This window comes from Eublepharis macularius, chromosome 10 (genome assembly GCF_028583425.1).
Source record: "Eublepharis macularius isolate TG4126 chromosome 10, MPM_Emac_v1.0, whole genome shotgun sequence".
NCBI classification, from domain to species: Eukaryota; Metazoa; Chordata; class Lepidosauria; order Squamata; family Eublepharidae; genus Eublepharis; species Eublepharis macularius.
In genome coordinates, this window is record NC_072799.1 from 73,668,174 (window position 1) to 73,684,836 (window position 16,663).

The following is a 16,663-nucleotide window of genomic DNA, read 5'->3' on the forward strand; positions in this document are numbered from 1 at the left end:
AACTCATTGACGTCTGTGGATTGAGAAGAATATAATCTGTTCAGTGGGCCTTGGTATATATCCTGAAGTCCCCAAGAAATCTACAACAACAACAACAATAATAAACAATAACAACAAAAATAACAGCAACAAGAACAAAAACAACATCCAATTTATATCCCGCCTTCAGGACAACTTAACGCCCATTCAGAGTGGTCTACAAGGTATGTTATTATTATCCCCACAACAAAAACCCTGTGAGGTGGGTGGGGCTAAGAGAGCTTCTAGAAGCTCAAGGTCACCCAGCTGGCTTCAAGTGGAGGAGTAAGGAATCAAAGAATGAGTTCAAGAAGCCTATAAAGAGCTTCACAGTTAAACGTTCAACTGTACTGATTCCAAGTGGCAAACAGGCTCTGACGTAAGTGGTGAATGGTTGAACATCTTTGATTTTTCCTGGTCCTAATAAAAGGTATTTATTTTTGGAATTTTAATACAGTTTTATTTTTTTATTATTATTTTGTTTATGTCACTTATAGTCCGCCTTTCTTACTGAGATTTAAGGCAGATTACACAGTGTGAGATTAGTACACTCAATATCAAGGACATTTACATAAACGATGTCATAGGGTAAATAAACACAAGTTTACAAAGACATAGCATTAGCAAAAATCCAATACAGAGTTGAAGAAATGCTGGACTGTTATCAAGAGCAAGCAGAAACATGAGCATCACCCCCAATCTGCAGACACTCCATTGGGCTACCTATCAGTTACTGTGCTCAGTTCAAGGTATTGGTTGTCACATACAAAGCTCTTCACAGCCTTGGTCCAGCATACCTACAGGACTGCCTCCTTCCCTACATTCTTCTATGGCAACTTTGCTCATCTGAACAGACTCTCCTGCAGGTGCCACCCTGCACATGGGCAAAATCAACACCAGCCTGTACATGGGCTTTCTCTGCAGTGGTCCCTATCTTGCGGAACAGCCTGCCTGAGGAGGTCAGGAAAGCCCCCACTCTCCTAGCTTTCTGAAAATGATGCAAAACCAAATTGTTCAAAAAGGCTTTTGTATTGTAGAGAGGTGGTCTTAGATGCTTTGCTAATGTGTTAGGGACCATAGATTTTACCGCTATATTACGTATTATCTGTTGTTTTAAATATGTGCTCCTATGAGCTACCTGTGCTTCATGTTGGCTAATTCCACACACATTGGATAATGCACTTCCAATCCTCTTTATATATCATTTGGAACGGATTTTTTTGTGTGCGGAATAAAAAATCCACCTCAAACGATTGATAAAGTGCATTGAAAGTGCATTATCCAACATGTGCGGAATCAGCTGTTGTCTAATGTCAGCCCTAGAATTGCTTATGCCAAGATGACTCTGCAGGAGAGAATTTTTTCATACAATACTAAACTGTACAGATCCAAAAGGTCTGTCTATCCATACTCAAACCTCATTCTCAAGGAAAGGAGGAACAGCTTTGTTTTTCTGATGTGCAACTACAGTTCTAAAGGGGAAAAGACAAGCATCTCTCTTTTCCTGACTTCACTGATACAGAGCAGACATGCAGACTTCTTTTTTGAGTTGTAGCCTTGGTAATTTCCTTCACACGGGTCACTGTCTCAAAGAATTACACTCTCACCCTTCCCTATGCTTGGTTTTTACTAGATATAGAAATGTGCAGTAAGAACACCATGGCTGCTGCTCTTAACTTAATTGGCAGTCGTTCAAGTGCAATTAGATCTAAAAGGAGGCCTTTCATCTTGCTACACCATTACTTGCAGAAGTATATTTTTTAATGTTTTTCAGACAATCACGGTACTCATCCACTTTAAATAGCACTATTTCTACTCCTCTAGCCATAAAAAGAAAAGATCCTTGCTGGTGGGAGGTTTTACACCTCAGATTTATGTTGAATTAGAAGGCAATATGACTTCAAAGACATCCTCCATAGAACCATCTCCCTCTGGTCTGTTGAGAAAAACCAACATTCCATTCTTCCTATCCTGCCTTCATTTTAGTCATTCAAGGATAGGTTGCAAGAAATGAAGCTGCATCGACTGGGTGTGTAGAGGAAGTTTTTTTGTTTACTCTTATCTATTATCCCAATATGTTAAATTTTCTAATGTGGGGGGGGGGGCAAAATGTGCAAATTTTCAGAATGAGTCAAAACTTTCCAGGACTGAAACTTCTAGGGCAGTATGATTAGTTAAGAAATGTAGCTTTCATTGAAATGGTGGGGGGGGGGAGGTTATTTATCATATTGCATTATAAAGTCTATCAAAATGATTTTGGTTAGTAAGAGGAAAAGTAATGCAAATCATGTAGTATCATTTCATTTGAACAGATGGAAGAAAACCGAACTTATTGGTTAACAGAGGGCAGGGAGGAATACTACTCTTTCTCTGTTCCATTCCTCTCTATTTCCAAAGGGGCCAGTGCCAAAGGACCGTTTACTTAAGTTATCCATTATCCTTCCAGCGTCAACCAAAGATGTCATATCTAGGGGTGTGCAATTCGGGTATATGATACCTGAAAAAACCCCGAAACAACCTGTTTCGGGTTGTTTTGGGTTTTCCCGAAACATTTCAGAAAACCTGAAACGTTTCGGGTAATCCAAAACAGCTATTTCCGAAACGTTTCCCGGAAGCCTGGGGGAGGCATTTTCCCACCAAATCAAGCCAAACTTGGTGGGGACCTTCCTCTAACTCCCCTCTAACAAACCCCCAAGATTCAGAAAGGTTGGACTTTGGGGGGCCAAGTTATGCCCCCCCAAAACAGGTCCCCCTATCCTCGCCTAAAAGGGAAAGGTTTTTGCTTGCTGCTGCTGATCTCTTACGTTGTGGATGCTGCTGCTGATCACCATGTTTCCTATGGGGGGGAAATGAAGAAGCAGGCTTGTCTTTCTAGGGGGGGCATTTTGCATGCAAAATGCCCCCAACCCTCAGGGACCCTTCTCCTACCTTTCCTCCCACCCCCACCAAAGCTCAGCCTGCTCCCACTTGGCGGGGGGGGGGGGCATTTCATAGCCTCCCCAAAGTAGGTGCTCTCCCCCCCCTTCTGCACTATTTCCAGCTGGGAAATAACAGAGGCTTGTCTTGCCAGGGGTGGCATTTTGCATGCAAAATACCTCCAACCCTCAGGGGCCCTTCTCCTACCTTTCCTCCCACCCCCCACCCAAGGCTCAGTCCCAAGGCTCAGCCTGCTCCCACTTGGGGGGGGGGCATTTCATGGCCTCCCAAAGTAGATGCTCTCAGCCCCCTAAGTCCACCCCCTACAGCCCCACACATACCCAATTCTCCCCCAGCTGCCACACACAGATCCAAATCCCCACAGTAGCTCCTCACAGGCCCAAATCCAGCCCCAGCAGCCCCACACAATCCCAGGAACAGGCTGGCCAGCCTTCTCCGTTTGTTTCCTATGCTGTGAACTATAACGCTCTGTTTTCCAGAGCAAATGTGCACAGCCCAGGGATGCCACAATGGTGGACACACTTCTGAGTGCCAGCTTGTCCCTGCGAAAGAGCACCTGAACCACAGACACCCTCCCTCAAATTCCCTCACCACCTACAGAGATGGCTGGCCAGCCAGCCCCATTGTTCTCTATGATGGGAACCAACTGGACAACAAAGAATAAAACACAAACAACACAAAGTTTTTAAAAAAACATTTATCACTTTCAAAGTACAAGTAGGCAAAGCATTATGACACATTACACCAGCAGTCCCCCACACAGAAAAATAACACGACTCACTTAAGATCAGAGAATCACAAAAACACAATTCCTGTCAAAAACACTTTATTTCTTGAACAGCTTTACGTTACGCAGCAGGGGGGCACACCAAAGGGCATTCCAGCATTCCACCTCACAAAAATAACACGACTCACTTAACATCAGAGAATCACAAAAACACAATTCCTGTCAAAAACACTTTATTTCTTGAACAGCTTTAGGTTACACAGCAGGGGGGCACGCCAAAGGGCATGGCAGCAGTATCTTACACAAAAATAACACAACTCACTTCACATTAAAGAATCACCCCAAAAAATTGCTGTCAAAAGCACTTTATTTCTTTAACTGCTTTAGGTTACACAGTAGGAAGGCACAACAGGGCGTAAAAGCAGTCAACTACACAAAAATAACACAACTCACTTCACATCAGAGAATCACTCAAACACAATTGCTGTCAAAAAGGTGAAGTAGGCTGTATTATTTTGTGTAGTATACTGCTTTCATGCCCTGTTGTGCCCTCCTACTGTGTAACCTAAAACAATTAAAGAAATAAAGTGTTTTTGAAAGAAATTGTGTTTTTGGGTGATTCTTTAATGTGAAGTGAGTTGTGTTATTTTTGTGTAAGATACTTCTGGCATACCCTTTGGTGTGCCCCCCTGCTGTGTAACCTAAAGCTGTTCAAGAAATAAAGTGTTTTTGACAGGAATTGTGTTTTTGTGATTCTCTGATGTTAAGTGAGTCGTGTTATTTTTCTGTGTGGGGGACTGCTGGTGTAATGTGTCATAATGCTTTGCCTACTTGTACTTTGAAAGTGAGAAAATATTTTTTTAAAAAATTATTTTGTGTTGTTCGTGTTTTATTCTTTGATGTGCAGTTGGTTCCCATCATAGGAAACAGTACGGCAGGCTGGCCAGGCTTCTCTGTAGGTGGTGGTGGTGTCAGGGGGTGGTTGTCTGTGTGTCAGGTCAGGTGCTCTTTTCCAGGGACAAGTTGGCACTGAGAAGTTTGCCCACCATTGTGGCACCCCAGCATAGGGAACAAAGGGGGAGGGCTGGCCTTTGCCAGCCTGTTCCTGGGGTTATGGTTGTGGGGCTGCTGGGGGTGGATTTGGGTCTGTGAGGGGCTAATGTGGGGAATCGGGATTTGAGTCTGTGTGTGGCTGCTGGGGGGGAATTGGGTTTGTGTGGGGCTGTGGGGGGTGGACTTTGGGGGCTGAGAGAACCTACTTGGGAAGGCCATGAAATGGCCCCCCAAGTGGGAGCAGGCTGAGCCTTGGTGGGGGGTGGGTGGAAAGGTGGGAGAAGGGTCCCTGAGGGTTGGGGGGCATTTTGCATGCAAAATGCCACCCCTGGCAAGACAAGCCTACCTCTTCATTTTTTCCCCATAGGAAATAATGAAGAAGATTAGCAGCAGCAAGCTAAAAATACGTTCACGTTTCCCTTTTTTAGGTGAGGATAGGGGGATCTGGTTTGGGGGGCATAACATGGCCCCCCAAAGTCCAATCGGACTGAAACGTGGGGGTTTGTTAGAGAGGAGTTAGAGGAAGGTCTCCACCAATTTTAGCTTGATTTGGTGGGAAAATGCCTCCCCCAGGCATCCGGGAAGACGGAGGCATTTTCCCATTGAAAAGAAACCCAAAACAACCTGAAACAACCCGAAACGATACCCGAACCGCTAAACCCGAAATGGCTTGCCGTTTCGGTTTTAGCTGTTGCCGAAACAGATTCTCGTTTCAGGTATACCCGAAACGAGAATCCCGAAACAGTGTGCCTTTGCACACCCCTAGTCATATCAGAAGGTGCAGAGCTGTTACATAGCAAGGGGCAAACAACTAAGAACATGAAGAGCAGGTTCACAAGCATTGCTCTTCTTCAGGTTCACCATATTGCATTCTAAGCTACCCAGGTGAGAACCAGTGTAGTGCAGTGGTTTGTATGTCTGGGCCAAGCTACAAGTGACGAATGACACTTGAACAGCAAGTGAACAGACTCACGTTTATTCCGCCCTATTCACTTGTGCTCCACTTGCACTCCACTTGATCACTATGTGACCACGTGGAGTACAAGTGGAGTGCAAGTGAACAGGGACGAATATATGTGAGTCTGTTCACTTGCTGTTCAAGTTTCATTGCTCACCTTTAGCTTGGCTCTCAGACTAGGCCTGAGAAAGTCAGATTCAGTTCCCCCCTCTGCCATGGAAGCTTGTTGGGTGCCTGTAGGCCAATCATAGTGAAATCCTAAAAAGAGTTATTCCAGTCTAAGCCCATTGAATTCAATGTCAGTATCTCTCAGCTAACCTACTACTTTGGATTGGTGTGAGGATAAAATGGAGGACAGAAAAATTAGTACCGTATCCTGAGTTCTTGAACGAAGATAGATTCCTCCAAACAGTGACAGGGTCTAGGGCTTCGGCTAGCTATATTGGGTTTTTGTCTGGAGAAAGAAGCACTGATTAGGAAGTCAGGAGATGAGGTTATCCTGTCTGGCTCTGCATTTGATTAGCGGTCTGGGGAAGTCGGCGTTGTAAGGGGCATACCAGAGTGGCCTGAGATTTGGTTATTATCCTGCACACTTTGGTCGTTAATCATGGCCAGGGCATTAAAGAACCTCAGAGTCAGTGAAAATAGTTTTGATCAAGGCGTGCTAGCATTTCCATGAGAAATGGTCTGTCCCCTTGTGCACTTGCCTCTTAATAGAATGTAGCTAGACTTTGGTTCTCTGGCTTGATGTTAAACATAGCCTATCCTATATCCCAAGCAGCACAAAGGTCAAGAAATTAGGGGTTCTCAACATCTGCTTTGCAAAAGGGAGTTGGGGTTGGGATAACAAGTGTGGCCAGGGCTTTTTTCTGGGAAAAGAGGTGTTGGAACTCAGTGGGTTGCCCTCGGAGAAAATGGTCACATGACTGGTGGCCCTGCCCCCTGATCTCCAGACAGAGGGGAGTTTAGATTGCCCTCCATGCCGCTCCAGCGGCGCGGAGGGCAATCTCAACTCCCCTCTGTCTGGAGATCAGGGGGCAGGGCCACCAGTCATGTGACCATTTTCAAGAGGTTCTGGAACTTCATTCCACCGTGTTCCTGCTGAAAAAAAGCCCTGAGCATGGCTATTGTTGGGGTTTCCCTGTTTTGTCTAGGGACGTGCAGTCAATATTGCTGGCTCTAACAATGACAACAACAACAACATTCAATTTATATACCACCCTTCAGGATAACTTAATGCCCAGTCAGAGCAGTTTACAAAGTGTGTTATTATTTACCCAGCATCAGAACAGGTCGCCTATATCCACGGAAGTCAAATCCTTCCCAGAATGACTTCCAGATCTCTTAACATCTGGTCAGGAAAATCTGCCATGGAAAACAACAGGCAGACATCAGAACCAAATGAATCTTCTCTATATGACAACATTTTCGAGAATTCTTAAAACCAATGCACCTTCCATTTCTTAAATTATAATAAGGAATTGAAATGATGATTTCTCCAGTGCACACCCCTAATATACACACATACAATTGCATACAAAGATCCCATCCCTCCCTTTAACCATGTGGGGTGAGTTGGTTACGTCGGGGCAGAGCAGGTATTATTTAGGTTTCTTTGAAACTTTGCACTGTATGGCATAGAGTTACAGGATTGATGGGCAGCATCAGTTTGGTAGAGGCAAAAAAATGCCAACCATAGTTTGAAGTTATGTTCCTTTCCACATGGCACACTTGAAGCCAACGTTTCTGAGTATTTATGCCGATCTGTGCTGAATCGACTTGGGCTTCCCACATGCACTGCATGATAGTGAAGTGATTTGGCATCTGCTTTTTTATTCCAGATGCATTGAGATGTGTCTGTTTGGAACCACCTTTTGTATGAGCTGCAGCCAGTATCTTTTTAAAGAAAATTTCAGTGCATGTATTGTAATGTTGCAATGTTGGAACCCAGTGTGTCTACCATCCCCCCCCTCTCTCTGTCCCTGTATTCGCTGATTGGATAGTACTGTGCCCACCATTTTTTTTTCTTTTTTAGAATTCTGGAGAAACAATTGGCAGCAGAGTTCTGAAGGGAAACCTACAAAGTGCTTTTCTCATTTGTTCCATCCTGTTTTTCACATCACCATGATCGAGCCCTGGTTATAAAGAAAGGAACTAAAAGTAAACACAAGAAATGATCACTTGGAATGTGGATTGCCATCAGGGAATGGAATGGACATTGTTCTTAAAGGGGTAGAATGCACCAACAAACCTCACAGTGTTGCAAACGTCCTCTAATTAAAAAAGAGGAGGGGGTTGGTTGCTTGGGGGTTTGTTGGCAGGTTTCTCCCAACACCAAAGTGTTGGTCAGATGAGAAAAATGCAATTTGCAGGCTCAGTTTGCAAGGTTATGAATTTGCAGTCTTGATTTCAGATTTCAGATTTTCAGATTTCAGCCATAGGAGAATGATGTCACAGCATTACAATCTTTAATATTTAAAAAAAGAGGGTGTGTGTGGAGAACTGAGGAGGGAAGGAGTGGCTTCTACCAGGTGGCCAACCAATCAATGCCTAGGAAAAGGAAGAGTGAAGGTGGAAAGAAGAACTAACAAAGTTAGATTTCTGCATGCATACAAGATGCATTAACTGTGACTTAAAAGCGGCTTTAAAAAAACACCAGATGTGTGTCGGGGAAAGAAGTTATAGAAAAGTTGGGGAAAGTTCAGTTCTGCGTTTTGTGCCTTTTTTTCTGATGCAGAACTCTGGAGATCAAGAGAAGCCGAATGGAATCTGAATTGGCATAAATCGACAGTGAGGAAAACACATGAGTTTGATGCTAGTGTGAGGTTCCCGAAATACAGCCAAATGCAGTGGGGCAGCCTTTTAAGGAGCCCACATCAAGGCTTAGTAAGTTTGCAGTGTAGATTAATAACCCTTGCTTTAAATCAATAAATCCTAGTTTAACATATGTTTGGTGTCTGTTGTCTTCTTTGTGGGGTATTTTATTTTTTTATTTTTATTGTACTTCATTTACTTTCTCCTCAGTGGAAACCCCAAGTGGCTTACATCATTCACCTTGTCTCTGTTTTTTTTTCTTCCTCACAACAAACTAGGATTATTAAAAGAAATTTTCTTAATTCCTCTTTACTCAGTTTCTCATAGAAATCAACAATCATTTTCTTTTCCTCTCTTTAAGAATTTGGAGTCAGTTCCTAATGAATTCCTTTTTTCTTTTCTTTTTTTGATCAAAATGAAATTTGAAGAGAGGAGAGGCAGGAAGAGCGATTCTGCAAAATGTCAGAATTTCACTCTGTAGATGCTCAGAGGCAGGCAATGTCTTCCTAAGCTTTGCTACGAGAAAGTCTTCTCAAGCTTTGCTTCCCAGCTAGAGCACCACCTTGAGGCATCTTACTACATAATTCTGTAAGCATGTTCCAGACGACTCACTGGTTGTCCCAGTGTGCAGGTGCAGTAGTGCACCCCTAGAGGGGATCAGATGTGAGTCCTCATGGCTGGCCTGCTGGCTGCCCTCCTCCCCACCACACTCCCCGTGCCTCCAGGTGACCAGTGCAGGAGCACCTCAGCCTGCTGGCTGCCCTCCTCACTGCCTGCATTCCCTGCGTCTCCAGGCACCCGGTGCAGGAACGCATTGGCCTGCCAGCTGCCCACCTCACCACCCACTCTCCCCGCAACTCTGGGCACCCCATGCAGGAGCACATTGGTCTGCCAGCTGCCCGCCTCACCGCCCGCTCTCCTCACACCTTCGGGCACACAATGCAGGAGCGCGTCAGCCTGCCAGGTGCCCTCCTTCCTGCCTGTGCTCCCCACATGTCCTGCAATAGATACAGGAGAGAAAATATTTCTTTCCCTAGTGAGTACTTGAGCCGGGCAAGGGGCGGGAAGGGCAAGCCTGCCTGCTCTGCACTCAGCAGCCCCTCCTGAGACTGGAACAGGTGGGAAGGGCAAGGCGCCAACTGCCCTTCAAAACCCAGCTTGAACTGGGAAGGGGAGGGTGAGCCCCCTGCCGACCTCCAAAGCCCCAATCCCCAGCTCCCCCGTCAGCCCTCCCCAACCTCACTTGAGTTGGGGAAGGGGCAGGAAGAGCAAGCTGCCATCCACCCTCCACAGCCCCGTTTGAGCAGGTGAGGGGAGAGAAGGGCAAACCACCTGCCAGCCTCCAAAGGTGTGATCCTCAGCTTCCCCTTCATCAGCCCTCCCCAGCCCCTACCTCTCAGTCCTGCCCAGCCTGCCCCACCTGCCAGCCCTCTCCAGCCCCTCCCCTTCCAGCTCTCCCCTGCCTGTCAGCCTTCCCCAGCCCCTCTGCCTGCCAGCCCTCCCCAGCTTTCTTGAGCCCATTGTATTTTTTCCTACAATGGGCTTTGTTGCTAGTATAACATAAAACAGCTGTAATGACAAGTTACAGAAGGTGCCTTGATTCTCATTGAAGAGAAATAAAAGAGAAATCTTGCTCTTGAAAATGAAAAAAGAGAATAACAGCAATCAATAGCTGTATCCAAAAAAGTGAATTTTGGAAAAAGAAATTTCCTACCCCATAATAACCCTACAACAAACTGTGTGGTGTAGATTAGGCTGAGAGTTTGTAACTGGCCCAAAGTTATCCAATCAGTTTCCATGGCAGAGCAGGGAACCAAACCTGGATCGCCCATATTCTACTCTGTCATTCTAACCCACTACCCTACACTGGCTCTGGGGGGCAAAAAGTTAGAATTATATTTTATGCAGTTTTTCCCATGCAGGAATAGGCAAAGATGAAATTGTTTGCAATCTAAAATGGTCTAGTCCAGCAAAACTACATGATTCACCTGTCCATACGTCTCAGTTCTCATTCTCTCTCTCTCATGCACACACTGTAGTATACCACCCTATGTAATGGTAAAATTCTATATTTGTTACTGTTTCTCTGTTTGGCAGAGATAGCGTTATGACTTTGCCAGAAAATAAGCAGAATGAAATACACAGGGGAAAATAAATAAAAACAGCCAGTGGAGATGTAAGAGCGAAACACACTGGCTAGTGGCTAGAATCCAGAAGCCTTCATACTAGAAACACCATGAACCACAAGAGTAAGTAATTCTTTGGCTACCGATGAAAAACCAGCAAAGTCACTGGGTTGTAGTCAAAATCTCTCCCCCTCTGGCCCACTTTCCAAAAATTAATGCTCATTTCCTCAAGCTAAAACAAGCAATATATATGAGAGCAACACAGTGAAAAATTAGTATAAAGTGTTATTGAAAAAGTAACAACAAATGTATAGTCAATGAAAGTGCAACATGCTACAGTACCATAGTAATACAATCAGAACAGGCAGCGGCAACCAATACAACCAACCGAGGTAGTGGAGTGCAGGGTGAGTGCTACATGTAAAGTCATAGAATTATTTTCTTATTAAAGGTACTTATGTTCTTTTTTACAAGTGTCAGGAAGAAAGCCTGGGGGCACAAGACCCCAGCGACTCTACAAGGAGCCAGGCGAAGAACTTGTTTCAAAATGTCTTCCTCAGGAGTTGCAACACAGATCACACCTGGAAATAATAAATCACCACCATGAAGCACTTTGGTGGAAAAGCAAGCACCTCCAAAGGTGTGGTCGCTGGCAGAGGAAGCCCGACGGTACTCCCTTGAGGGTTGCTCCTGTTGCTTCTTTGTATTTCCTCAAGCTGGCAGACCTTTTCCTTTAGTAAAAAAGAACGTACAAAATTATATTTAAATATTGATTCCAAAAGTAATTGCTGCAATCCAGGAAGTGTTTTTTTTAAGTAAAGTTTGTGCACACATTGCTTGGGAACCTCCTCAAGTTTAAAATGTAGATAGTGATGTCTAATATAGCTGCAGGGAGGGAGACAAAAGCTTTGCTGGGGGCATCTGGAGCTTTAAGGCGACTCTCACTGGGTCACAGGATCCGCTCAGCCAGATCTTAGTATGGTTGCGTACCTGGTTCTAAATATGCGATCATATAGGATAGGAGTCAGGAAAACATCTGTCTTTATAACTGTGAGGAGATAAAATTCGAACATGGAAAATATGCCCTGAGATTGCGCGTTTTAAAAAAGACATTCTTTCCCAACGTCAACTAGTCAAACCCCTCTATTTTACTTGGCTTCCTTTAAATTGACTTTAATTACCCATTCATGTCAACAAGGACAAACAGACCTTGCATTTTTAAAATTTATTTTTATTTATTTATGTCATTTACTGAGATAAAAAGAAGATTACACAGTATGAGATTAGTACAAGCAGTATCAAGTACATTTCATAAACAATGCTATAGGGTAAATAGATACAAGTTTAGAAGACATGGCATTAGCAAGAATCCAAGACAGAGCAGAAAAAATACTGAAGCAGAACATAATCAATTCTAGGACTGACATTAGACAACAGGAAGCACAGGTGGTACATAGGAGTACATATTTATAGCAACAGATAATATGTAAGGCAACATAGTGGTGAAGTCTATGGTCCCTAACTCATTAACGAAGCATCTGAGATCCATCCCTACAATACAGCCCTCTCATTTGAGTAAAAAACCTTTGCAGAAAATCAGTAGAGTAGGGGCTCTCCTGACCTCCTCAGGCAGGTCGTTCCACAGAGTAGGAGCCACCACAGAGGAAGTCTGTGTGCGGGCTGCTGTTGATTTTGCCCGTGTGCAGCCTGGCACCTGCAGGAGACCCTGTTCAGATGAGCGAAGTTGCCATGGAGGAACATAGGGAGGGAGGCGGTCCCATAGGAATGTCGGACCAAAGCCATGAAGAGCTTTGTATGTAGTAACTAATACTTTGAACTGAGCAGGGTAACTGATAGGTAGCCAGTGAAGTGACTGTAGGATGGGAGTGATGTTCATGCTCCTGCTCGCTCCTGATAACAGTCGTGCTGCAGCGTTTTGCACTAATTGGAGCCTCCTAGTTAACTTAGATGGGACACCTATGCATAGTGCATTACAATAGTCAAGCCTTGATGTTACCATAGCATAGATCCAGGTAGCCAGGTTGGCCATGTCAAGAAGCCGTCTTCCAGGTTGTAGGAAGCATTTTTTGCAGCTGCCAACTTGTTTTTCTAGTAGTAGCGTTGGATAATTCCTTGGCTTTTAACTGAGTCTGTAAGGGTCAGACGAACTCCACTGAAAGTGGGGAGTACAATATCCTTCTCTGCTTTCCCAACAAGCATCACTTCAGTCTTGTCTGGGTTTAATTTGTTGTTTTTTAATCATTTCACCATGGCTGTCAGGCAGCTATCTAAGATTTCTGCTGCATTCTGTGGGGACCTGGATAGCAAAAATATAGTGTTGGGTGCCATCTGCTTATTGAATAATGACCTCCAACTCCATAGCTGTGAATGAGTTATCCTAAAGGTTTTACATAGAGGTTGAATAACATGGGGGATAAGGTTGCTCCCTGTGGAACCCTGCAAGATAGTTCCCATTCTGGAGATAGCTGACCTCTGACGGCAACCCTTTGAGTCTGTTCCATGAGAAACAATTTAAACCAGTCCAGGTCACATCCTTTGATGTCCACTTCTGTTTCTGAATGCCTCAACAGGATGTCATAGTCTACAGTGTCAAAGGCTGCAGATAGATCCAGGAGAAGCAATAAGGAGTCGTGGCCTTTGTCTTTATTCAGAGATCATCCACTAATGCTACTAGTGCTGTCTCTGTCCCATGCCCTGGTCTGAATCCTGACTGGAAAAGGTCCAGAGTGCTAGAGTTATCCAAGAAGATCTACAGGTGGTCAGCTACTGCTCTCTCAATCACTTTGTCCAGAAAAGGCATATTAGAGACTCAGCGATAATCAGCCACATCATTTTTGCCTAGGGATGGTTTTTTAAATAGCGGATGGATAACCACCTGTTTGAGCTGCCAAAGAAAGCTGCCCTGACTTAGTGATTGATTTCCAATGAAACTTCCACAAGTAATATAAAATGCTAGTGTGAAGGCACTGTATGCTTTTCATACAGTGTAATACAGAAACAATAGCAAAGTTGTTAGTATCAGATGGCTTCAGTGAAAGCAATAAGCATTATGCTTTATCTCATGCAAGAAACAAAGGGATGTAAAGTGTCTTTCAAATGTATCAAAGAAATAGAAATCCTGGAATTCTGCAATCAGCTCACGTATTACACAAGACTCTAGATTACTACCAACAAGCCCATTCTCTCCCTGGCGAAGAGATGTAAAAACAGGAAAACTGCTCTCCTGCATCCATAAAAATTATATGGACAATCTTATGTATCTTTGCCAAGGTCTTGATCACTGAGAGAACTTAATTTTAAAAAAGTGGGTTCAAGAATTTAACGGTGGAGACAGTTGGACATTCTCAAGTTTAATAAAGGAGGAAGCGAAGAAACTGAATCTTGAGGGTCAGTTTTATGTATATCGCTTGTAGGAGATATAATTAGAGTCGGTGAATCATCTTAGTGATTCCCAGCAATAAAAAAGTATCTTTCCATTCATAATAGATTTGGGATTACTGTTATATTTCCTAAAAAGTTATTCTAATAATGCAGACTGATTTTTACTCAGTCTTCCCATAGCAAGTGCCTCATTTTTAATCGTGGCTTGCAGTGCAATCTTAAAAAAAGCTACTCCAGTCTAAACCTATTGATTTCAATGGGTTTAGACTGGAGTAGCTTTTCTTAGGATTGCATTGTTGGTGACTTAAAACCACGAACCATGACTCAGCAAGAGAGATCTTCATGTAAACAACTGCAGATTTCCTTTCTGGATTAAAAGGTAAAACCTTGTATGCTGATCAGATGTCAATGCGATCCCACTCAACACGGAGTAGACAGGACTTCTTATCCTTGCTGTGTGGGGCATTTTGGACAGACGCATAGTATTTTCATTGGAATTCATTCAGCAGAAAAATGTGCAGCAGACTTTTTGGAATGTTCAGTCATCATTGTTGCCTTGAATTGATCCTAGCGATTCAGTTCACCTCTGTGGGGGAATGGGTCATTGAACTTGTTGGGCTTGATGGGAAAGTGTAAATTTCAGAAATCTCTCAGCTGTTGTATAAAAACCACAAAGGGAAACAAGGAGTATTATTTTATGAGAATATAAAAAATAAACAGGCAATAAGGGAAATGTTATGAGAGAGACTGACCAACTAATATAGGAGTCAACACCTTTGCTTAAAAAGACTCCTAAGGGATCTACAAATAGTACAGAAGGGAGACCAGCTGTATTAAAGCATATGTCCACAAAGTGAACCTCAATACAAAAGGGACTGAGCTGATAGGGAAGGAGGAAATGTGGCACGAATCTGAACGGAGAACTATCTAGATGGTTTCAGGGATTGGTATTCAGGTTGAATAATTTTCTAGCCCATCAACGGTAGAAGTGAAATAGTGTTTTGAGGACTGGAAGAACTGTGACCATCAACCTATTGCCTGAGATACAAATAAGAATTGTACTCATTGTAAACTGAAGAAGCTGTCCATGCCTGAGAAAAAAGATAGCCGTACAGCCTCTTCTCAGTTTACAACCTATCACATATGTTCTTTGTTCAGTTGTAACATTCCTGGGATTTAAAGTGTCAGATGAAGGTTAGATGTTAATGAATGAGATGCATTTCCCATGAAAGTATATTCCTAGCAACTTGACTATAATATCCCTGAAATCCCTGAAAAAGTCATGCAACCAGGGCAAGGAATAAAATCTCACCTAGTGATTGCACCTGTCTGTAATATGAATCCTTCAGCTGGCTGTAGCTCAGAGAGCTACAGAGAGAACCAGTGTGAGCACTGGCTCAGGTTATTCTCCACACCCTCACCCTCGAAAATTGTGCAGCAATCACCTGAGGATTGATCATTTTATATCTCATTGTCTAACTAAAGTGATCTTCAGGTCTGCTCCAGATCTTATCATACTAATAATCTTTATATGGTCCTTTTCATGCTTACAGTTTAAACCGCCATTTACGAGCATTCGCATCTATCGCAGTGGCTTTGGCATGGCACTCCCACGTTCCACACTGTCTGAGGCAGTTTCGATTTGGCATCTTCTTTTTCATTTTAGATTGTTTGAAGCCTCAGTGCAGTTTCGGGCTTTGGGGGTTTTGCAATTCACGTCACACTTTTTAAAAAAACTTTGAACATGCATAGTAATGTTGCAATGTTGGAACCCATCCCCCCCTGCTTTTGCTGATTGGGCTGTCCCCTGCCCACTGGAGAGGCAATAGGTGGCAGAGTTCTGGGGGAAAACATGTACCACTCTCATTAGTTGTTTTTAAAAGCCAAGCCAGGAAAGGGTTAAAAGGCTGCTGCTTCTTTCCCTCACTGCTGCTTTGATTTGCAAAGGGATCTTTTTTTTTTTACATTGGCCAAAGAAAGGGAAAAGCAGCCATTTAACCATTTCCTGGCTTTTAAAGCCGGGAAGGAATATGTAGTAAAGTTACAAATCATTCATGGCTTTAAAGAAGAACAAGAGAGTGTGCTTACCCTAGAAGGAGGAAGGGGAAAGCAGCCATTTAACCCTTTTAAAGCCAGCAGAGAATAAGCAGTGAGGTTAGTAACGGTTCCTGGCCTTGGGGAAAAAATAAGAGTGCATACCCAGGAGGAAGGAAGCCAATGGAGAAGCAGCCTTATGACCCTTATCTCACTTTACTGAACAAAATGGCGGGAAAGGAGTTCAGAGAGCGGAGGAGGGTGGGAGTGTTTAATTCCAGTTTGGTGTAGTGGTTAAGAGCACAGGACTCAAATCTGGAGAACCGAGTTTGATTCCTCACTCCTCCACTTAAAGCCAGCTGGGTGACCTTGAGTCAGTCACAGCTTCTAGCTCTCTCAGCCCCACCCTCCTCACAGGATGTTTTGTTGTGGGGATAATAATAACATACTTTGTAAACCACTCTGAGTGGGTGTTAAGTCATCCCAAAGGGCGGTATATAAATTGAATGTTGTTGTTGTTGTTGTTATACCAATTAGCTCCCATGGAAAAAGAGAGGGGGGAGGAGAGAAGCAGAAGGGGAGTATAGCATTTAC